Source organism: Haliotis rubra, unplaced genomic scaffold (assembly GCF_003918875.1).
Source record: "Haliotis rubra isolate DU_JTF1 unplaced genomic scaffold, ASM391887v1 Scf381, whole genome shotgun sequence".
Taxonomy (NCBI): domain Eukaryota; kingdom Metazoa; phylum Mollusca; class Gastropoda; order Lepetellida; family Haliotidae; genus Haliotis; species Haliotis rubra.
The window spans coordinates 972,861-995,629 of NW_025767059.1; the positions used below are offsets into that span (position 1 = coordinate 972,861).

Sequence of the window (22,769 nt, forward strand, 5' to 3'; positions counted from 1 at the left end):
ATTAACATCTCAACTATTTCAAAGCTTCTTAAGCTCATCAATCCTCATCAAGTGACAACGACAAAAATTCATGGTGTAGGATTAATGACCATACCTTCAAACAGAAACGTATCGACTTCATTCCTGATCTCTAGCCGGGTGAGACCCTTGCCATCAGCATCTCTGGCACTGAGCAGGACGTCCAGGAAGTCCAGGTAGCGGGCCTCGGGGGGACCGTCACTCTCCTACACACAATTCATTACTACTCACACCATACCCTTATACCCCGTTAATGTCACATACACAGGTTGCACCCAAAGTACATTTTAACACACATGACACACAGTACATTGTTCCATACAAGAGTAATAATTTTAAGATATTAAAATATCATATTTCAAAACTTCATGTCAAATATGACCCATGTGCGGATTACCACCAGAATATATTTAACGTTGAAGTTCACAGAGTGCTACCTTACAAGTATTCTGCATTGCTTCCTGCATACTTAGATTAAAGTAAAACATGGCCCCAAGATACTTATATTGTTTTCACTTCCAAACTTCCATCATATGCATATTTCATTTTACCCTTTTTTCGCTTCAAGTGAGATTTTAATTTGAGTTGTGACCAATTTGAATTGTGTCAAGAAAACAGCATGTCGTCTGCAAATGATATAGGTTCCTTTCCCTCCACTATATTCAACATCCGTGAAGATGCGGGTTAGAATTGATCTTCAGCTTCCCTGTTACCTACTCAGTGCAATGTGAGTGAGTTTAGTTTTACGCCGCTTTTGGCAATATTCCAGCAATATCACGGCGAAGGACACCAGAAATTAGCTCATACATTGTACCCATGTGGGAATGGAACCCGGGTCTTCGGCGTGACGAGCGAACGCTTTAACCACTAGGCTACCCCACCGCCCTCTCAGTACATACAGTACACTGTTGACCACACAAGAACTGACCAAGGTCTGTCGCCTCTTGTCGATGATGTTTTCCGCATAGCCATGTACACTGCTGCTTGAACTTCTTCCCCTTGGACGTGTTGTAAAAGATGAAGTCAAAGAAGTGCAAAGGGGTGCTGAATACAGAAGTAAGTTCTTTATCATTCTTGCATCGAATGGAACTACTTCTATTAGTTCCAGTGCGGCCTGACAGAGGTACAGATAAGCTGCGTATCTGCGTAAAGTACGCAAAAAGTTAGCTGCGTACAAGTCTATTGTGTACAAGTACGCTTGAATTTTGGTAAATACTCAATAAATGTGCGTACACACGAAAATGTCAAATCGTAGAATGCGTTGATATATATATATATATATATAACTGAAGTATACAGAGAGGTTCTATTTCAGGACATGAACTTGACAACTTGCAGTCTTTCTTATCGTTTCTCATGTTAAAGATCAAACATAAATAACAAACACTAACATTTAAACATTTTTATATTTTTAAAATTAATGGAAAACGGCAAAATACCCAATTGAGTTTGAGTGAGATGAGTACAATTTATTGGGTAACTCAAAGGAAAATTAGGATACCCAAGTGTGGTTTGCGGCCATACACATGTTAATTTGTAGCTGTATGAAGGACACTCATAAATATACGTGACAACACCACACACACACACACACACACACACACACACACACACACATACACACACACACACACACACACACACACACACAGAGGGAGGGAGGGAGGAAGGGAGGGAGAGAGATAGAGAGAGAGAGAGACACACACACACATAGAGACAGACAGACAGACAGATAGACACACAAACACACAAACACACATGTACCTAACGTGTAGGCTTACCAGCCTCAAGAAACCAAACAGGTCTTTATATATCCACAATCACATGCTTACAGACGCTCAACCACACGCATATATACATACGCACATATACCATGCAGTGCTAACATCCAATATCAAAATATGTTGTTCGCAGAGCGTCTCGTACACTTACAGGGTTCGGTCTGTAGCCAGAGTGAGTAAGTCGGTGACCGCGATTACATACGGGTGTGTTTGCCTGAAAAACAAAAATGTTGAATTCAACAGTTTCAAAAGAAATGATTTTGCTAAAAGTCTTGATCCTCCTTTAAGTGCACACCGGAAATGCTTTCCTTGTTAAAGAATGTCCTCCCTGTTACAGCTTAGATGGTGTATCATATCACAGAGAAGAATGCCTTTACATTGTGAATAGCGGTAACTTACATCTACAAAATAGCGTAAGATATTGCTTTTATCAACACCATATATTGGCATCAGCGACACCTATCTTGAAATTACATGTCTGTACTCAGGAAGTATCATATTCTCTATTATATTCTCCCTATTCATCCTACCCGGAAGGTCCGGGTTAGAATATTGACCTTCAGCAACCCATGCTTGTCGTAAGAGGCGACTAACGGGATCGGGTGGTCAGGCTCGCTGACCTGGTTGACACATGTCATCGGTTCCCAATTGCGCAGATCGATGCTCATGCTGTTGATCATTGGATTGTCTTTTCCAGACTCGATTATTTACAGACAGCCGGAATATTGCTGAGTGCGGCGTAAAACTAAACTCACTCACTCACTCATTCCCTATTCATCCATGTTGTTGTCCATTAATTTCAACGTATTCACCAATGTTGCTGTCCATCAAATTCGCCATATTCACTCATGCTGCTGTCCATCAAATTCCCCGTATTCACCCATGCTGCTGTTCATCAAGTACCCCGTATTCACTCATGCTGCTGTCCATCAAATTCCCCGTATTCACCCATGCTGCTGTCCATCAAGTACCCCGAATTCACCCATGCTGCTGTCCATCAAATTCCCCGTATTCACCCATGTTGCTGTCCATCAAGTACCCCGTATTCACCCATGCTGCTGTTCATCAAATTCCCCGTATTCACCCATGTTGCTGTCCATCAAATTCCCCGTATTCACCCATGCTGCTGTTCATCAAGTACCCCGTATTCACCCATGCTCCTGTGCATCAAATTCCCCGTATTCACCCATGCTGCTGTTCATCAAATTCCCCGTATTCACCCATGTTGCTGTCCATCAAATTCCCCGTATTCACCCATGCTGCTGTCCATCAAATTCCCCGTATTCACCCATCTTGCTGTCCATCAAATTCCCCGTATTCACCCATGCTGCTGTCCATCAAATTCCCCGTATTCACCCATGCTGCTGTCCATCAAATTCCCCGTATTCACCCATGCATGCTGCTGTCCATTCAAATTCCCCGTATTCACCCATGCTGCTGTTCATCAAATTCCCTGTATTCACCCATGTTGCTGTCCATCAAATTCCCCGTATTCAACCATGCTGCAGTCCATCAAATTCCCCGTATTCACCCATGCTGCTGTTCATCAAACTCCCCGTATTCACGTATCTTGCTGTCCATCAAATTTCCCATATTCACCCATGCTGCTGTCCATCAAGTACCCCGTATTCACCCATATTGCTGTTCATCAAGTACCCCGTATTCACCCATGCTGCTGTTCATCAAATTCATGCTGCTGTTCATCAAATTCCCGAAATTCACTCATGCTGCTGTTCATCAAATTCCCCGTATTTACCAATGCTGCTGTCCATCAAATTCCCCGTATTCACCCATGCTGCTGTCCATCAAATTCCCCGTATTCACCCATGCTGCTGTTCATCAAGTACCCCGTATTCACCCATGTTGCTGTCCATCAAATTCCTCGTATTCACCCATGCTGCTGTCCATCAAGTACCCCGTATTCACCCATGCTGCTGTTCATCAAATTCCCCGTATTCACGTATCTTGCTGTCCATCAAATTTCCCGTATTCAACCATGCTGCTGTCCATCAAGTACCCCGTATTCACCCATGTTGCTGTCCATCAAATTCCCCGTATTCACTTATCTTGCTGTCCATCAAATTCCCCGTATTCACGTATCTTGCTGTCCATCAAATTCCCCGTACTCACCCATGCTGCTGTATGTTTTCCTTGACCGACATGGCGCATCTCAACAGGATATCAAGCGTGCACATACTGACCATGTTGAACAAGTCGAAACTGGAGCCTTCCTTCACGTGCTTGTCCATCTTCCCCTGTTAAACAATTGTTGATGGGTGGGAGAGAGCGATTTGAGGGCTGTTTATCGATGTAAGTCAATGTTAACATTCAGAACAGACGTGATAGGAAAGAACAATGTGATCCGAACCTCAGATGTTATGGTCAACGAGATGTAACATAAACTGACGTTCAGAATAAGTATACACCTGGTATTTGGGAATTATTTTTTTCTTAAAGAAAATCACAATATAGAATCACCATTAATCTGAATAAAAATGTACCAATGAGTGTATATGTGTGCGTGTGTTTGTATATGCGTGCGCGAGTATGTGCGTTTCTGCGTGTGAGCGTTAATGTGTTGAATGAGTGCAGAGGCGGATTCAGGATTTTGGAGAGGGGTTGGGGGTTGGGGCGCATAAATCGTGAATGCAAAGGTTAGGGGAAATGCTCCTCTGGGAAAATGTTTTCGTGGCAGGGGGCATCTAACATCTGACATTTCATCTAACTAGTGCAAACTTGAATGTATCGGAGCGAAGCCGACGAAGGCATGTGCTAACATGTAGTCCACTAACCAGCATGATGTCCACTGCTTTGTTGGTGACGTCGACGTAGGGTTTGAGGATGTCGAAGTGGAAGGCGGGAGTGAGGAGGCGGCGAGATCGGTACCATTTGCGCCCGCCAGCAACCAGGAGACCCTCCCCCAACCAGGGAACAATTGCTTCATATTGGCCCCCAAATCCCCTTTGCTTTGGCTCTGTGCAATTAATGAGATGGTCAAAGCTTCTTGAATGATCACGAAATTGGTTAATATTTGTATTAAACTTTACCGAAACCTACTTGAGATTATTATTAGATTGTTAATTCACATTTCACGTATTTTATCCAAAGGTAAATGCTTAAATCTGTATGAGTATTTTACATTCTTTTAGAACAAACGATGGTTTGAGTCTTTAACAAATGGGTACACACAAATTAGTTCATTTCTGGTGGACGTCATGGTGTTGATCATCACTGGCTTGTCTGGTCCAGACTCGATTATGTACACAATGCCGCCATATCAATCAAACAACCGACCGACCGTCCAACCATCTATCAATCCATCCATCCATCCATCCATCCAACCAACCAATCAACCAACCATCCAACCAGCTGACAAGCGACCAACGAACCAACCAACCGACCGACCGTCCAACCATCTATTAATCCATCCATCCATCCATCCATTCATCCATCCAACCAACCAATCAACCAACCATCCAACCAGCTGACAAGCGACCAACGAACCAACCAACCAACCGACCGTCCAACCATCTATCAATCCATCCATCCATCCATCCATTCATCCAACCAACGAACCAATCAACCAACCATCCAACCAGCTGACAACCGACCAACCAACCAACCAACCAACCGACCGACCAATCAATCACCTGAAGACTTGATGATGGCTCTGATGGTATCTGGGTGGTAGACCCTAATGACTGGATGCAACGGCCCTATCCAGAGTCGGTAGTACTTGGGGAATTTCCTCATCCATTCCTGCTCCACTGCAACACGCTTTTCAAAATCCAGTGGGTACTGAAATACAACCACACTGCAGCGGAGTGCACAGAGTGAATGATCTCCGTGAATGATCTCCATGAGTGGAAGGATGGTTGGATGGGTGAGTGAGTGAATGAGTAGGTGGGTTGGTTGGTGACTGGGCGGATGAGTGAGTGGGTTGTGACTGAGTGGGGGGATGGGTGAGTGGGTGGATGGGTGAGTTAGTAGATGAGTGTGTGAGTGGGCGAGTGGACGGGTGGGTGAGTGAGTGAGTGAGTGGGTGAGTGAGTTAGTGAGTGAGTGAGTGAGTGGATGGATTGGTAAGTGAGTGGCTGAGTCAATGCTGTGAACATCATTTCAGCTACATCACAGCCTGTCAGTTTGGGAGAATACAGTCATAGAGATCTAACCTCAAACATATACTACCCATCAAAAGTTTAGACTCACTTAAAGCACTCGCTATATGTTATGCATATATGCATGATTACATCGAAGATGAATTTCTCCACCAACTTTGGGGAACCAACTGCAAACTTTATGCAGATGGATTGCACGAGGATCATGCATTAAATTGCTAAAAAGCATGTGCAAATATCGTGCATGTGAACGGCTGTGTTGTGGTTTAATTTTTTGTAAAAAATTCGCCAATTTTCACTCAGTTTCATCATATTTTTAACATGTGACAATAACCTTTTCAACGTTACGAATTTGGTTTACAATACATCATCAGTTCATGTCTAAACAGCACCTTTAAACAGTATGGACAATTTAGCAAAATCTAGTTTAGAAGAGTTGACTTAAGTAAGTGGCTTCATTTACACTAGTCTAAACTTTTGATGGGGAGCATATGTCAAGATCTATGGTCACCGATCCATTCATGCACTGACATTTTAAACATACTGAAACGAAATGTGGAAAATACAGATAATGCTTCTTCTTCACATAGTATCAGCGTTTTTAAATGCATCTCAATGTGGTCTCTGGGATTGTGTACGTCTTTAAAAAGCCATTTTCATAACAGCACACAAGCTCCAAACAGACCCTACTTCAGCCACGAAACCTGATCAATACTACAAAAAGGGGTTGTATTTTCTCCACTCGTTGACGAAGCTGAAAAGACGACCGGAGCAGGCTATGCACACCCCATAACAAGTACCATACTTTGAAAAATGATTGTCACGTCTTCGTGACGAAGATTATCAACAATACTGTCTGTGGCCACACAGGTTTGTTTACACGCACATATATTCAGCTGCAACTTTCAAAAAGGCCACAAAATATGCGGTTATAAAATAATATTTCTAACATATTTGTCAATACGATATAATAATAGTTCTGTGCGTGGTTGGACAATGTTCAAGTTGCTGACAACACAGTTGTGTAGCCTGTCCTTGGCCTTGTTAAGAGGTCGCCGTGACATTCATATGTGTTGTTGGTTTGCTGAGTCATAAAAGATCACTCGCTCGCCATGATCGTAGACTGACAAAGTGTTTTTTGTGTTTTTGTTTAGTGTTGAACGGTGCACTCAGCAATATACCAGCTGCATACGGCGGTCTGTAAATAATCGCAATTGGGATACGGTGACATGTGTCAACCAAGTCAGTGATCACGTTAGTCGAGTATTACGACAAACATGGGTTGTTGAAGATCAATTCTAACCCAGATTTTCAAGGGTTCAGACAAAGTGATATTATTAACTAACGCTCCCAAAACTATTTCCAGACACTTGAAAGTCCATCTGACAACCATAAAACTGTTATTTCATTTTCTGTCACCATTTGTGTTTTATATTTAGATCCATTCATGACTATTCAGAGTGACACACTCTCAACTAAGGGAATGATTTCAACTTTCTAATAGTCATCCTTCTCTTCATTTCAGCCAATATTTACAAGAATTTCAATGTTTATCATACGACTCAGTTATACGATCAAGGTTACAAAACACAGGACAAGGCTTTAAAACAGTTGCATTTTGGACATATGGAGGCCATTTGATAATTGATGCATCTATGACAAAAAGGATGTTCGATGCAATTCCCTATTTGGACTTGTACCATGCGTTCCCGAATCTTCAGGTGAAGAATTGATTTGCTGGTGTACATGTTTAGGACGGGTGACACCGTTGGACAGGAACCGCTCACCTTCTGACACCTGATATCATCACTATTTGATAGTGGTTCATGAACATGCTCTGTCATTGTCTCTCATGATGTCAATCATTGGATTGTCTTGTCCAGACTCGACTATATACAAATCGCCGTCACACGGCTGTAATGTCGCTGAGTGGAGCGTTAAGCAAACACATGACCATGTTTTATTCAGAATTGTACAATTGACTCTTCTTTAAGCAGAGATGCGTTTCAAACCTACACAACCAAGGCATACATAATAATTCCTCTCTCATTGCATTGCCGTTTAGGGGCGGTGGGGTAGCCTAGTGGTTAAACCGCTCGCTCGTCACGCAGCAGACCCGGGTTCGATTCCCCACATGGGCATAATGAGTGAAGCCCATTTCCGGTGTTCCCCGACGTGATATTGCTGAAATATTGCTAAACGTGGCGTGAAACAATACTCACTCACTCACTCACTCACTCACATGCCTTTTGGGGCATAAATAATTTCATGTTCATTTATTCCTAATATTTTGACCAGTTTGGACCAGTATTTTAGTACCAGTTTGAACAATAAACGACGCACGAAATGTATCAGTAACAGAGTAAATGCATTATATACAATATTAGCCCCTTTATGCATAGGGTCTTAGATTTTCATCAAATTTTGTGAGCTGGTTTCTTTTGGCAAGAAACGAAAGGAATGAGGTGTCATTTTACCAGTAAATGAATTTGTCCATACTTTTTTTGCACTGCAAAAGTGCGTCCCATAAATGGGACAATATGCAGATGAGTGAATTACGTAATTCATTAGGCTTTGGTGGGGGAGATCAACTTCTTAAATCTTAAAATTGACTCTTTTCATGTGAAAGCTTTCATGGAATAAACCAAACTGCTTTATATATGAAACTATGTGTATTAACAAATTGAAAACTGAACATTTCATGGGCATTCTTGATCCCATAAAATGTTTTCTGATGAACAAAACATCATAGTTGATGAATGTATCCCTAAGTCTTCTGCTGGGGAAGATCATAATGAAATTTTTTTCCAATCACGAGTTTCACTGGAAGTTGCCATGCTTAAAGAACGTAAACTCTACAAGTAATGTAAATGGTTCAACCACTAAACAATTTACTCAGTTTCATTCACGTCTATACTTCAACAATAGGAGAGAAATGCTTGTTTGAAGTACCAGTCCCCCAAAAAGGGACCATATGCAAAAATGGGTTAACTTAAACACCTTCGATCAAGAACAACAATGGCCAAGAACGAGATATACTGACTCACCAAATGCATGTTCCCCGTCTTCCAGGAGAAGTCCTTCGCGCCCTGACAGTTGTTGAAGAAGCTGAAGAGACGCTGATACCACACCAGGAACTTGACCACTCGGTACGCCACGTACAGGGCCACGGATGTTCCCAGAGCCTGCAGAGCAGTGTCACGATTCAGACGAGATACAAGTTGCTGAGTGTCCATCTTTGCAAACCTCTCTCTCCCACAATGGCTGCGAATTCTCCTAGACAGCTAAGCGCCACTAAGTGCGGCTTTTATGCTGGGCTATGACCCAGTTATCTGGAGAAAACACCCAACAACACCAGGACAACCGTTAAGTATGGAGTTCTGGAAGGGACATTGTCGCGTTTTCGCGTACTCGCGCTTTGGTTACTAGTAATTTTGACACTTGTTTTGCTAAGGGAGATAACGCGACAATATGCCTTCTTCTATTCAAAAGCTATGAGGTAATAGTGTCTCGATAAACAGCTATGTGAGATTGCCATCTCGTGTAACAGTGGGACATGCAACAGATGCAATGTTTTTAATGCAATTTAAGATAAGCAATCTTCAAGACCGCTCGAACAAATGATAGCGCATTTTATAACTCAAAGCAAATGTACGATTTTTAGAGCTGACACTCCGGAATTGCAGTTCATGGGCTCCTTTCACGAGGCAGCCTTTACTAAGGTTAACCTTAACTCCCATTCTTTAATATTGCACTAAGGTTACCTTAGTGACTTACGATCACCTTAGTGTTTTGTGAGAGGAGGCCCTGATCTCTCATATTAACGACAACATATTAAGAAGAGTACCGGTTTGTAGGATGTTAAAACACCCATAACACAACTAGCGTACATCATACTTTTCACATCTGTACAACACATTGGTTTGATAAGTTCAGTATGCATACAGTCATAGAATGACCACTTTTGGGGCAAAACTATAAATTGATTCCTTTGTTTTTAAATATATAATTTTGTCTCAAACGTTAGACATAGTCTGATGATTGAACAATAATTATCATATTCAATCACTGGCACAGAAGAGCTGTGAAAGGATCATGTCTTGTGGTGAGTTTGTATATTTTCCCTAATTATGATTGTTGGGTTGCCTGCACCTCTGCCTTGGTCGTGGGGTTCTCCTATATGGTACACGACCGTCTAAGACCTGGGCATGCTTGCACAGAGCCCCCCTTGACTTACGGCGATCGTAACTTCGTTCTTAGTCCTATGATAAGGGGGCCAACTTCTTTCACGGCCTCCTGGCTAGTGAGTGAGTGAGTGAGTGAGTATGGTTTTACGCCGCTTTTAGCAATATTCCAGGAATATCACATCTGTCACACCAGAAATAGGCTTCACAAATTGTACCCATGTGGGGATTCGAACCCGGGTCGAACCTCGGCGTGACGAGCGAACGCCTTATCCACTAGGCTACCCCACCGCCCTTATAAGTTAAGAATTATAGATTGAACTGGGGAATGAACTCAAGGTACCTCCACGACCGACTATCACAACACAAGACCTGAGTAAATAGAAGACAATTGTATTAGCCCTCACGCTTGACCTTTCTTATCAGAACGCTAAGGTATACTGGTCCGGGATTACGTCAAATGCCAGTTATACATCTGACCTTTGGCAGGTGTCATGGTTTGAACATGGTTGGTTAGCGTATTAAGTGCACATGTAAACTTCATCCTGCAATCCAGTTTCAACTCATCTAACACAATGCAAGCTGCAACAAGACTGCAGGATAACTGGCTTTTCACTAGACGTTGACGTATATTTGGCGTCCATCGAAACATGAAGAATCTGCCTTTGTAGGAATGGACGTGGTTCGTTTAAGCGAGTGAGTTTAGTTTCAGCAATATCCTAGCTATATGGCGGAAGTCGGTACATAACGGAGTCTGGACCAGACAATCCTATCAACAGCATGAGCATTGATCAGTTGGGATACGATGACATGTGTCAAGCTGGTCAGCGAGCCTGACCACCCGATCCCGATAGTCGCCTCTTACGACAAGCATGGGTTACTGAAGATCAATTCTGACCCGGATCTTCATGGCTCGTTTAGGGGCGGTGGGGTAGCCTAATGGTTAAAGCGTTGGCTCGTCACGCCGAAGACCCGGGTTCGAATACCCATTTCTGGTGTCCCCCGCCGTGATGTTGCTGGAATATTGCTAAAAGCGGCGTAAAACCAAACTCAGTCAGTCAGTCATGGCTCGTTTAAGGTAATGCATATAGTGAGGGCGTGTTTAAGAACTAAAGGGCATTTTTCAATACCGTGTAGTATTGGATGACGGCCCTTTAATAGTCGGATAAATTGTTTGAGACATTAACGAGTACTTGTACTAGTGTGTGTGTGTGTGTGTGTGTGTGTGTGTGTGTATGTATGTGTGTGTGTGTGTGTTGCTCAAATGTTTGTTTCTTGAACATAACATGCTATGTTTTGTATGTACCTGTATCCGTAAACACTACGCAAAATTTCGATTTGCAGTAAATTTGCTAATAATTCGTGGCGTGGAGGCGTTACGAACCCCAGGATGTGAAACCTTGTCTTGCAAATTACATCTTAATACATAATTTTGTATACAATACTCTGCGATGTCATATGTTTCACATATATCTCATATGTTTCACATGTATCTCATATGTTTCACATGTATCTCGTTTCACATGTATCTCATATGTTTCACATGTATCTCATATGTTTCACATGTATCTCGTTTCACGTGTATCTCATATGTTTCACATGTATCTCATATGTTTCACATATATCTGACATATTTGCCTGGTAAGCTGTATACAAGGGTCCTAGAGATATTAAACATGATGAAAAAAATTCTTTCGAAATTCTTTGCGATGAAGCAGCCTAATGTTTAAACGGTTCGCTCGTCACGAAGACCCGAGTTCGATTTATGGGTACAATGTATGAAGCCCATTTCAGGTGTACCACGCCGTGATATTGCTGGAATATTGCTAAAAGCGGGATAAAACTAAATTCAAACACTCACTTTTGACAACATGTGGGATGGCAGCTGGGCCAGGGTGTTCCAACAACCAAATTCGGTTTGGTGCCCCACATGCGTATCCCGTTGAAATATTGCTGGAATATTATCCATATCAGTTGGACCAAGTGATCAAAATTGTTATGGTTAAAGTTAAATGTGTGTCTACATAGTAAGTGTTAGTTTAATGGTTTAATTGTGATGGCGTTTCGTATTTACGTTCGGGTTATGTTTTAATTTCTACAACAATTGCAATTTACCAGCATGTGTGATTGTCTGATATCAACATCTCGGGCTACAAAACACAAAACAAGTATTTTGTCTGTGATAAGATTATATTCTGGAAACAATAGTTATAATTAGTTACACAGACAAATATTATATGGTCCTTTCAAACGTGTTAATACCGAAAACGTTTAACCGAAAACGTTCATTTGGCCGTTATACGTGTCTTCAAGAGAGACGCGAATTGTTTTCAATAGCATGGGTAGAAAAACTATATAAAACTTGTGTACATTTCTGCACAGGATTGAAAACAATATTCCTGATCAATAATTAACGTGGTCGTTGGGCTAGACTTTTCAAAACCAGCATTTACGCTGAAGATATGGCATATATGACAACGCAATATAGTTTTCTGTAAAGCAAAACATACCTTTAGTTACATTGGAATTCTATATTTTATATTATTTCGTTTTTTGAATACTATATCAAACTCAACCAGCCGACACTACACGACATGCACGTACAGATCAATTTACAAGAAACTGTTGAAATATTGGAGTCTTTGTACACATGTAAATATATTTGAAATGTGTAACTATAAGGCTTGTTATGATAGACACGTGAACGATATCGGTTTTGTTGGTCTTATCCTGTCGAGAAAACTAGCAATTACATGCTAACGGGGTTTCTCTGTTTTCCTCTCCACGTTGCAGCAACAGGTTACGCAAAACCGAATGACTTCCACAGCAATATTATATTGTCTTAAAAATAACCAGTTCGTTAACAGCCATAGAATGCATAGGTGTGGACAGTATGGTCTTAAAGCCACAATAAAAACAAACATTTTGGCTAGGTGAATCAATTCCTTTTCCGACTACAGGAAGTTGAACACACCATCCCAGTTCCGCACCAAATGTCAAATGCTTGAAAATATCTCTGCACACATTCAGCTTTGTTTTGAAACATACAGCACTAAATATTGCAAAATATGGTCAGACTTATTTACTGGATGGATGTACATTTAAATATCCTACAAATCTTCCAATCACAGCTGTCAGATGATTCTGCCTGCATTGAAGTGCTCGTTAAAGGAAGGAATCTGATTTGGTGTAGTTTAACCTGTAGTCTACAACGTCATCCCCGTTCATCCTGCGCAGAGTTTTAGGTTTTTGCAGATGCAAGCTCTCAAATCTGATGACATAGATTATACACTAAACGCCAACAGAATCGTTACCCTCCTTCCCTAATGACGGAGGTACCTATCTTCAGCTGGTGTTGTGATGCGTGCACGTCCACTTCTTGGTCTGTCTACGGTGACCCCAGTCTATCTGAAGCCCTGAATAAGTCTTATAACCGTGATACGGTGGCATCCGTGGGCGTTGGCAACATCATTGTATGTCGACCCCATCTGCACCATCCCAATGGCTCTTTATCTCTCTTCAGCTGTTAATCGTGGCATATTTCTCGTGGCATAGATCATGTCTTCTAGGCTCTCTTTATACCCTATAGAATCATTCTACATGTGAAATGGATACTGTTTGAATATTGCTGCGTCTTGGCGATTGATATTGCTATGTGTCAAACGGAAATGGAAAAATGTTACTTTGTAAGCAAAAATGTTAACAAAGACAGTTGTAGATGTTACTAAACATTTTTTCACAATATCAAAGACACGTTTTACTTGTTTTTCACTAATGCAAATCAGCAGAAAATGTTTTAAAAGGCAGAAATCATGGCAATGATTATTTTACAATTTTGCAAACTCTACAACAGTTGTTTCTTGTTCTAATAGTGAAAAATGGTGACTTTAAATGGTTTATCATTGTCCCAAAGCAGAATTATATTTCAACCTTTCTTTTGGACATCAAACTCACAGTCTATTATTGGTTTATTTCGGCATGGACGAATATAGGACAATTTAACTCTTTTGAAAAAGATGCATTTCATCCAAATATGAATGCATTTGAGGATTTTCTTTCGTGATTTGCATAAAGCTGTTTTGCTAAGCTTTTTTGTAAACTCAAACCTTCTAAAATATCTTTGATAGTTTTTCAGTAATTCATAAAGGTAGGAGGGTAACGTTTCTTTTGGCGTCTAGTGTATATACGGTAAGCCTCAGACTGATCAAACTTGTGTGGACAGCTGTGATCCGATAGACGAACTTATACTAGTGGTACGGACCACTCTGAAATGGACAAAATTATTCTCCTCTTTTCAGGTGGTTTGTTTCGCTGGCTTTAGGATTCGTAGTACTCCGTGTATAATGAGCGTTATTGCGCACTGAAACTAAGACGAAAGGTCGCGTGTTAATGGTTCAAAGGTAAACGATGGTAAGAATACGAGCAATTCCACCATTTGAACACATATTTTTTTTTAAGAAAAGTCAATGGGACTTGTGAGACGTGGCTTCATGGGTAATTGTACAGGAGATATATATATACAGATGATTCAGCGTCCAAAAGAAATACGGCTGAATACGTTGCCCCAGTTGGTCCCAGAGGTGTTCGATTGGAGACAGATCGGGTGATCTCGCTGGCCACTGTAGCAGGTTGACGTTGTTAGGGTTGAGGAAGTCACTAGTGATCCGAGTTGTGTGAGGTATGGCGTTGTCCTGTTGAAACAGAGTCCTTGGGTGACGTTGCAGGTAAGGCAGCACCACAGGCCGTAAAATCTCGTCGATATAACGACGTGCGGTGAGATTACCGTTGATGATGACGAGATCTGTCTTCTGGTCCCCACAAATTTCGCCCCAGACCATAACGCTTCCACCGCCGTAATGCTCCACTTCTTGGATGCAAGCAGGTGCCGTCCGTTCGCCCCGACGTCGGTAGATTCGAACACGAGCATCAGATTTGAAGAGCTAGAACCTGCTCTCGTCAATGAAGAGCACTCTTCGCCATTTTCGCTGCTGCCACTGCATTACAGTCCTGGCCCACCTCAATCTGGCACGTCGGTGTCGGAGCGTTAACGTCATGCCCCTGAAAGGTCGATAGGCACGAATACCATGCTGACGGAGTCGTCTTGCTACGGTCTGTCTGCTGACTGCATGTCCAAGGCTATTGGCGCTTGATGACGTCACAGTGAGGTAGCTTTTTTCTCAAATGAAGCACCCGTAAACATCGATCTTCCTGTGGGGTCGTGAACTTGGGTCTGCCACTCCTGGGTCTGTCAGCAGTACTGCCAGTCTGTCTGTGACGTGTGACAGGTCTGGCGATGGTGGACTTGCAGCATACCATGATCCTTGCCACGTGCTTCTGTGTTGCGCCCATCCGAAGCATACCAATTGCTCTTTCCCTCTGTTCTGTGGTCAATCGAGGTATGTTGGCTGCTTTCAATCGTGTCACATGATGAGAGAGAACAAATTTGGTCAGGTTTTATACCCTCATGTCATACGGGTAACTCTGCACAATTTCCATTTTTTCTGTGCGAATTCATTTACTTCACTAATCATCAAAGTCTCGTGCACTTGTTCACTGGGAATAGACAGACTGTGTTCGAGGGATGTGTTTTCAGCCGTTTTCAGCAGATTGGCAATTATTTTGACAATTTATGATAATTATTATTTTGGTGGCGTTTCTTTTGGACGCTAGTGTATATCAATGCGTTCTTAACACCCCGGTTACATCGGGCTTGCGACCGAGTTACGACCGAAAATTGGCCTCTGCCCGCCACCACTCGCTAAGACTCACAATACGATCGCAAGTTAGTCTCAACGCGGTCTCCATTGTCTCAAACATGGTCTCTGTAGTCGCAATTACTCTCCATCGGTCGCAAATGATCGTGAATTCGCAGAGGGTCCTGGTGAGTCGTTCCACGATCATGGTCGTAACACCATCATAGCGAGGTCGCGGTTCGCTGTAACTGTACCCATAGTATAGGAAGTCAATCTCATTGATGCAAATCACACCTGCGTTCCCTTAATCTATTACATATTTAACAAAAACAACTGAATACATACACTCACAATCACTCAAATAGCAACACAGGCGACGCCAGACACCGTATCTTCCAATATAGAGAACATGGTGAGTGAGTATGTTTTTTCACGCCGGCTTCAGCAATATTCCAGCAATTTCACGGCGGAGGATACCAGAAATGTGCTTCACAAATTGTAACCATGTGGGGAATCTAACCAGGGTCTTCAGCGTGACGACATAACGGTTTAACAATTAGGCTACCCCGCCGCCCCTGGAGAACATGGAGCAGACATGAGCAGTTTGTGACCAACACTTGTTCCAAGGATTTGTATTTGACATCTATGCACCACGGAAGAAACAACTCTATCCATCTGAAGCATTTTCAGTGTGGTGGGGTTTTCAGTGTGGTGGGGTAGCCTGATGGTAAAGCGTTCGCTCGTCACGCCGAAGTCACGGATTCGATTCCCAACATTGGCATAATGTGTGAAACCCATTTCTGGTGTCGACCGCCGTGCTATTCCTGGAATATTAAAGTTAAATGCGTAAAACCCAACTCACTCACTCAATCTCTGAAGCAATCTGTGTTATGCACAGTGTCTCACAGTAAGGACCCAGCGGGCGTCCCCCGTGTCTCTCTTGGATGGTGGTACGTCTAGGTACCCGGATCTTGAAAGGTGGCACCATGCCATCCCGGTGCTTTTCTCGCAGGTGATACAAGTAAACGTCTTCTCTCTAAAGCACATTTCAGAACATTCCTTTACACTTTTAGTCTTTACACTTCTGTCATTGTTGCCACCTATAGCCAGGCCTCGGTATGTCGTAAATACGCCACCATATACATCACAACCTGTGGAATAGATTGTCATTTACTTTTACCATTGAAGCATATGTCGTCGATATAATAAATGACAAGAGATTGTGTTCATACGTCATACACATCCTCTAGCTGCAAAGTTCTTCTTCGTTATAATTTATGATACAAATAAACCGCCGTTATCAGAAAATGTATTCCAGCATTTCATAAGAACCCAATAATTCAGAGAGCTAAATGCCACTAATACCAACATTACGTTTGTCTTACTAAGTGCGCTGAGACAACGTGTTATTATTGTTCTTGTCACCCGCAACCCGTGAAGATCCGGGTAAAAATTGATCTTCAGTAACCCATGCTTGTCGTAAGAGGCGACTATCGGGATCGGGTGGTCAGGCTCGCTGATTTGGTTGACGCATGTCATCGTATCCCAATTGTGCAGATCAATGCTCATGCTGTAAATCATTGGATTGTCAGGTCCAGATTCGATTATTTACAGACCGCCGCCATATAGCTGGAATATTGCTGAATGCGACGTTAACTTCACTCCCTCACTCTAGTCACACGCCGTGTCATGAGAACCGCGGACTAAATCATGACAATATCCAGTATGTGGTTTTGTATGGGCCGCACCCACAGGGCGTTGTTTAAATCCCGTGGCTTAGAAACTGACTTACGTCTTACACAGCTGTTGGTGGCAGGGTTGAAGCTGTACCCTGGTACACACTTGCAGGTCTTCGTGAAGCACACAAACTTCCTGGCTGCTGAACAGTCAGAGTCTGTGAAGCAGCTCGACTCCAGGGTACTGCTGACAGTGGTATCTGTGAATGTCAGGCTGCATTTGGTCGTAACGTTACATCACATTGTTAAATTGTACAGTTTAACAGTTTGTATTCTGACGTGGTATAATTTTGAAGCAGGACAAAAAATGTATTTTTGCCTTTTCGGTGTAATTTGTAACTGCAGACTCGAACACATGTGCGTGAGTGAGTGAGATTAGTTTTACGCCGCACTCGGCAATATTCAAACCATATGGCGGCGGGCTGTAAATAATCGAGCCTGGACCAGACAATTTAGTGATCAAGAGCATGAGCATCGATCTACACAATTGGAATACGATGACATATGTCAACCTAGTCTGACCACCCGATCCCGTTAGTCGCCTCTTACGACAAGCATGGGTTACTGAAGATCAGTTCTAACCCGGATCTTCACGGGTTCGAACACGTATGAAATGTACACTACTTCCAACATGCCACATCTTTTTATTGAATTTACTCTACCCGCTCGCCCTTATCTTAACTTTCACCTTCACCTGTACCTACTTGATACCTGGGGGTATTGCGATAGTCTAATGGTTAAAGCGTCTGAAGACCCGGGTTTGATTCCCTACATGGGTACAATGTGTGAAGCCCATTACTCACTCATTCACTACTTTACACCTTCATCCTCAGCTACGTCATCATCCTCTTGTACATCATGACCCTCATCCCCATTCGTTCACCCTCGTCTACATCTTCAGCTTCTCCTACACCATCATTAACATCCTCATCTACATCTACACCTCATTTACAGCATCATTTTCATCTCCACACCACTAACATCAAGGCTATACATGTGATATGTAACAATAAGAAAACATCGTTTGTTTCAGTTGCACGAAGGCCATAAAAGGAGTTTACCTTCCACACAGACTGCACCGCCGCCACGTCTTTCCACACAACGTGTGTTCAATTCACAGTCCATCGTGGAGCACGCACCTCCTGAAAACTATAACAAACATACCCTAGGGTTACTCGTCAAGGGTGTGAAGTAAAGCATTGACTGTGAAGAACAGGTTTTGCATTATATGGATACCTGTATGTGGGGGTACTTGTGTGCATATCAAGGGCGGATACACCTTTTTGAGAAAGGTGTGTGTGTGTGTGTGTGTGTTGCACACTTCATTTTCAACCATACTCACGAGAGTTTCAATGGTGATTTAATAACCTTTCAGGTCAGTGCTGGGTAACGCTAAAGGCTTTTCCCCCCGAGTGGGCCAGGGGTAGAATAGGCCCCCCAGCACCCAAGTGCTGGTCGCAAGAGGCAACCAAATTGGGCAACCTGTTTGGCGTTGTTTACGCCCGTGTGTCGGCTGAGGACGGGGTTCTGGTTGTTGAGGGCACTGGAGCCAGAGGGCATGGTCCTTTTGTCCAATACACCAATTTGACCCCGACTTCAATTAGAAAGACCGGTTCCATCAATCGGCTGGTCACGCTTAGCCCTGTGATGGTGAGCTTTTACTTGTACATAGTTCATATATTATTTGGTCTTGGCCGTTGAATTCCAATTACTGATATAATGTCCGGTGTCAGCATCTTGGATATCCGGTGCTTTTTGACACTATCCGAGATTGGTGGGGAGGAGGGGTGTCAAATTATTTCCTTTCACCATGGATCGTAAACAATCTGGTTTATCTCGTAATGAAAAGAAGAGACGATTAGAGGATGTAGATCCCACTACTTGAAATATTTCTTCAAACAATGATTCCTGGGCTCGATTTCTTGTAATTGAGGATGCAGGCTTCCTTCTACATAACTCAACCCATCTGCTATTTTAAAGGCTATTTCTGGAATTGATGGAGAAGTGAAGAATGTTACTCGTCTCTCAGAGATACGATGACATGTGTCAACCAAGTCAACGAGCCTGACCACCCGACCCTGTCAGTCGCCTCTTACGACAAGCATGGGTTACTGAAGATCAATTTTAACCCGAATCTTCACGGGTCTCGCTCTGTAGCAACGTCGGGCGGTGGGGTAGTCTGGTGGTTAAACCGTTAAACCGTTCGCTCGTCACGCCGAAGGCCCGGTTCGATTTCCCACATGGGCCCATTTCTGGTGTCCCCCGAGGTGATATTGCTGTAATATTGCTAAAAGTGGCGTAAAACCCAGCTCACTCACTCATTCACTCTGTAGCAACGCCCCCCATTTCAGACTGACTTGACATGGGTAAAGTCAGCAACACCTACTTCTTTAGCTTCAGCCCGTCAACCTACTTCTCCTGGCACTCAATCTACGTCCGGATCTTAGACAGAAATTCAGACTGAGAAAAAATCTTAAACATCTGCTTCACATCCATCCGTGGGTAATTCAACAAAGAAGAAAGGAAAAACGATTAAAGGGATAAACCACTTAGTATCCCTTCCACATCAGAGGTCCCTTACAAAACGTATTTGGACCTCTAGACATGGGGGTTACCCTGCCCTCACAGTACAGAGGAGGAATTGTTCCGCCTCACATTCATCACGGTCACCAATAGAGACCCCATGACTCAATAGGCCATTATAATGCAATGGAAGTGCAGAGGACTGAAAAATAACTTCAGTGAGATCAAATTATTGATTCAGGGTTTTCAACCGTCAGCATTATGTCTCCAAGAGACATATCTAAAATACAGATAACTTTAATCAAAGACAGTGCAGTGATTATCACATATTTTTTACTCCGGGTGATAAAGCAACACAGGGTGCTTCAATTTTAGGACGAGAGGAGGACCGAAGTATGGCCGCGATGATAGAGGTCCATCCATCTTGAAATCAATAACCCAAACCACAAATATACAGTGTGGTTTCCCGAAAAATCATCGAAGTACTATTGATCATTTAGGCGGATTGGAATCCTTTGTGAAAAAATGCCATAGTATCTGAACAACACGTAGTCTAAATTTCCTTGGATCTTGTAACAAGGTAAAACTGTATCCTAAACCAATAGAGAATTACATGAGATTCCTTATTTAGATTTGCGGGCAATTTATCAACTCTTAACAAAGTCATGTCGCCTGTCTATTTTAAACTTAGCAAGTGCTTATCACTTTTTATCTCTCACTTGTATAAATTGTTACGCAAATAACTCATCATCATGACGCATGTTTATGTTTATGTACATTTGTAAATCTTGTATATTCTTTGCTCTTGTACCACCGGTGGTGGTTTTATGAGAATAAAGTTGAAGTATAGATCACTGGTCCGCTCAAAACTTGATTACGGCCCCACCGTATATTGGGGAGCCTGTAAAGGCATCCTTAAACGTGTTGAGTCTATCCTTTTCCACGATCTAAGGCATGAATCTTTCCGAACTTCACCTTCTCTTTACGTTGAAGCAGACAGGCCATCTTAACCAACGCAGTATTAAACTCTCTTTGCATTATGTCACAAAACTTTGTTCAAATGATTCCAGCCCTGCATACAAATGTGTGTTTAGTCCCTTTTGTGAGAATCTGTATAGTACAAAATTCTTGGAATACGAATTAAACCTATATTTCTGCTGCCAATATTGAGCTCGAAAATATATCTACTTTACGCTTGTTGTCGTCTCCTTGGCAATTGGTGAGGCCCCAAGTCGACCTAACTTTAACCGCATTTAAGAAGTCAGAAACCAATCAATTTGTAAAGTATAAACAAGACGTTAATCAACTAAAAGGTAAATATCATTGATACAGATATATATGTACAGATGGATCCAAGGATGGTGGCGCAGTCATCGGATCCGGAACAGTATCTTCTCGAATATCAAATAACAGCTCTAATTTTACGGCAAAAGCAACTGCCACATTAAAAAACCGTAAATATATAATTATTAATAAACACCCCAAATATAAACAATATATAATCTTTTCGGACCTGCTGTCGTGCCTTCAGGCTATTAAACATGTGTCTTGTAAACATCCACTTATATAATGATCTTGCTACTGGCAAATACGACATCGTCCTCTGTTGGTTACTTTGCCACGTTATGATTAGGAGATGAATGTTAGGCAGAATTGATAATCTCTAAATTTCATTTGGAACCGAACGCGTAGCGTGAGGTTTCAAATGATTAATTTAGAGACTATCAATTCTGCCTAACATTCATCTAAATTTCCAACACAATGCGTTTATTTCCATTCTACCATAACCGATTTAAAATCGAACTCCTTCCTTCTGCGGAAGACACTGCGAAATCCGGCATGGTGCGAGAGGCGAATTGAACTCGTCGGTGAAGGGAGTGGAAGGTGCCGTCCGTATTTATTTAAACATTGCAACATATATAATATTCTGTCCAAAGAAAACTAACTACTGTTTATTCAATGCAATAATGTAATACCTAAGAGCTTTGTTTATATAAACCGAACTCCACACGACCGAAACCAGCCTATTGTTTTGCGAGCCGTGTTACTCTAACCCCCTGGCCACACTATAATGGAATCGTCTGACCTACTTATTTTTCTTGGAAGTGCAGTCTGTAGTTGTTGACAGTTACGCAACAGTTCGGTATGGCGGACAGCCATTGTTTACATTTTGAGTGACAGTGGAAAATACTTGACTGACTGTCGAATCTGAACCCTGCAGAATCGAAGAATAGATCCTTTTCTGATCGACCTACGACCTGTAAATATTCAAACATTTGTATGACCAGTGAGTGTGGATCATGATTTCACTTAAATAGGCTGTAGGTGCCTCCTCCCCGGGGCATGCGACGAAAAGAGTGACAGTGCTGCTTTGTGTACATGCGACTAACTTGGGATTCCTTGGAACATTGTTCTCATCATTTGGGACTGAATTGTGACCGCCAAACTTTTTTCAAAGTGTACGAACATAGATCACCAGCAGTGACAGCCTTGTGGGGAAGCTGGCAGAGAGCAGGATTCTGGTGGTTCAATTTTTTACATGTATTTTTGAACGATGCAACGGGACATGATGGAGTGTGAGTGGCATAAATTTGGTGTTTCGCCAGACCGTTATCTTGCGAATTTCCCATTCTTATGATTCTAAACGGAAACAAATATACCATTTACCAGGTAGGTAAATGTTTAGTAAGGATTTGCTGCACTTTTTGTATAGAAA

General features: G+C 42.3%; 1 pseudogene; it reads right to left on the bottom strand.

Moving 5' to 3' along the window:
• The window catches only part of LOC124286376, a 31,607-nt pseudogene extending 22,376 nt beyond the window's left edge, over positions 1-9,231 (bottom strand).
• Positions 9,232-22,769: the final 13,538 nt, after the last annotated feature.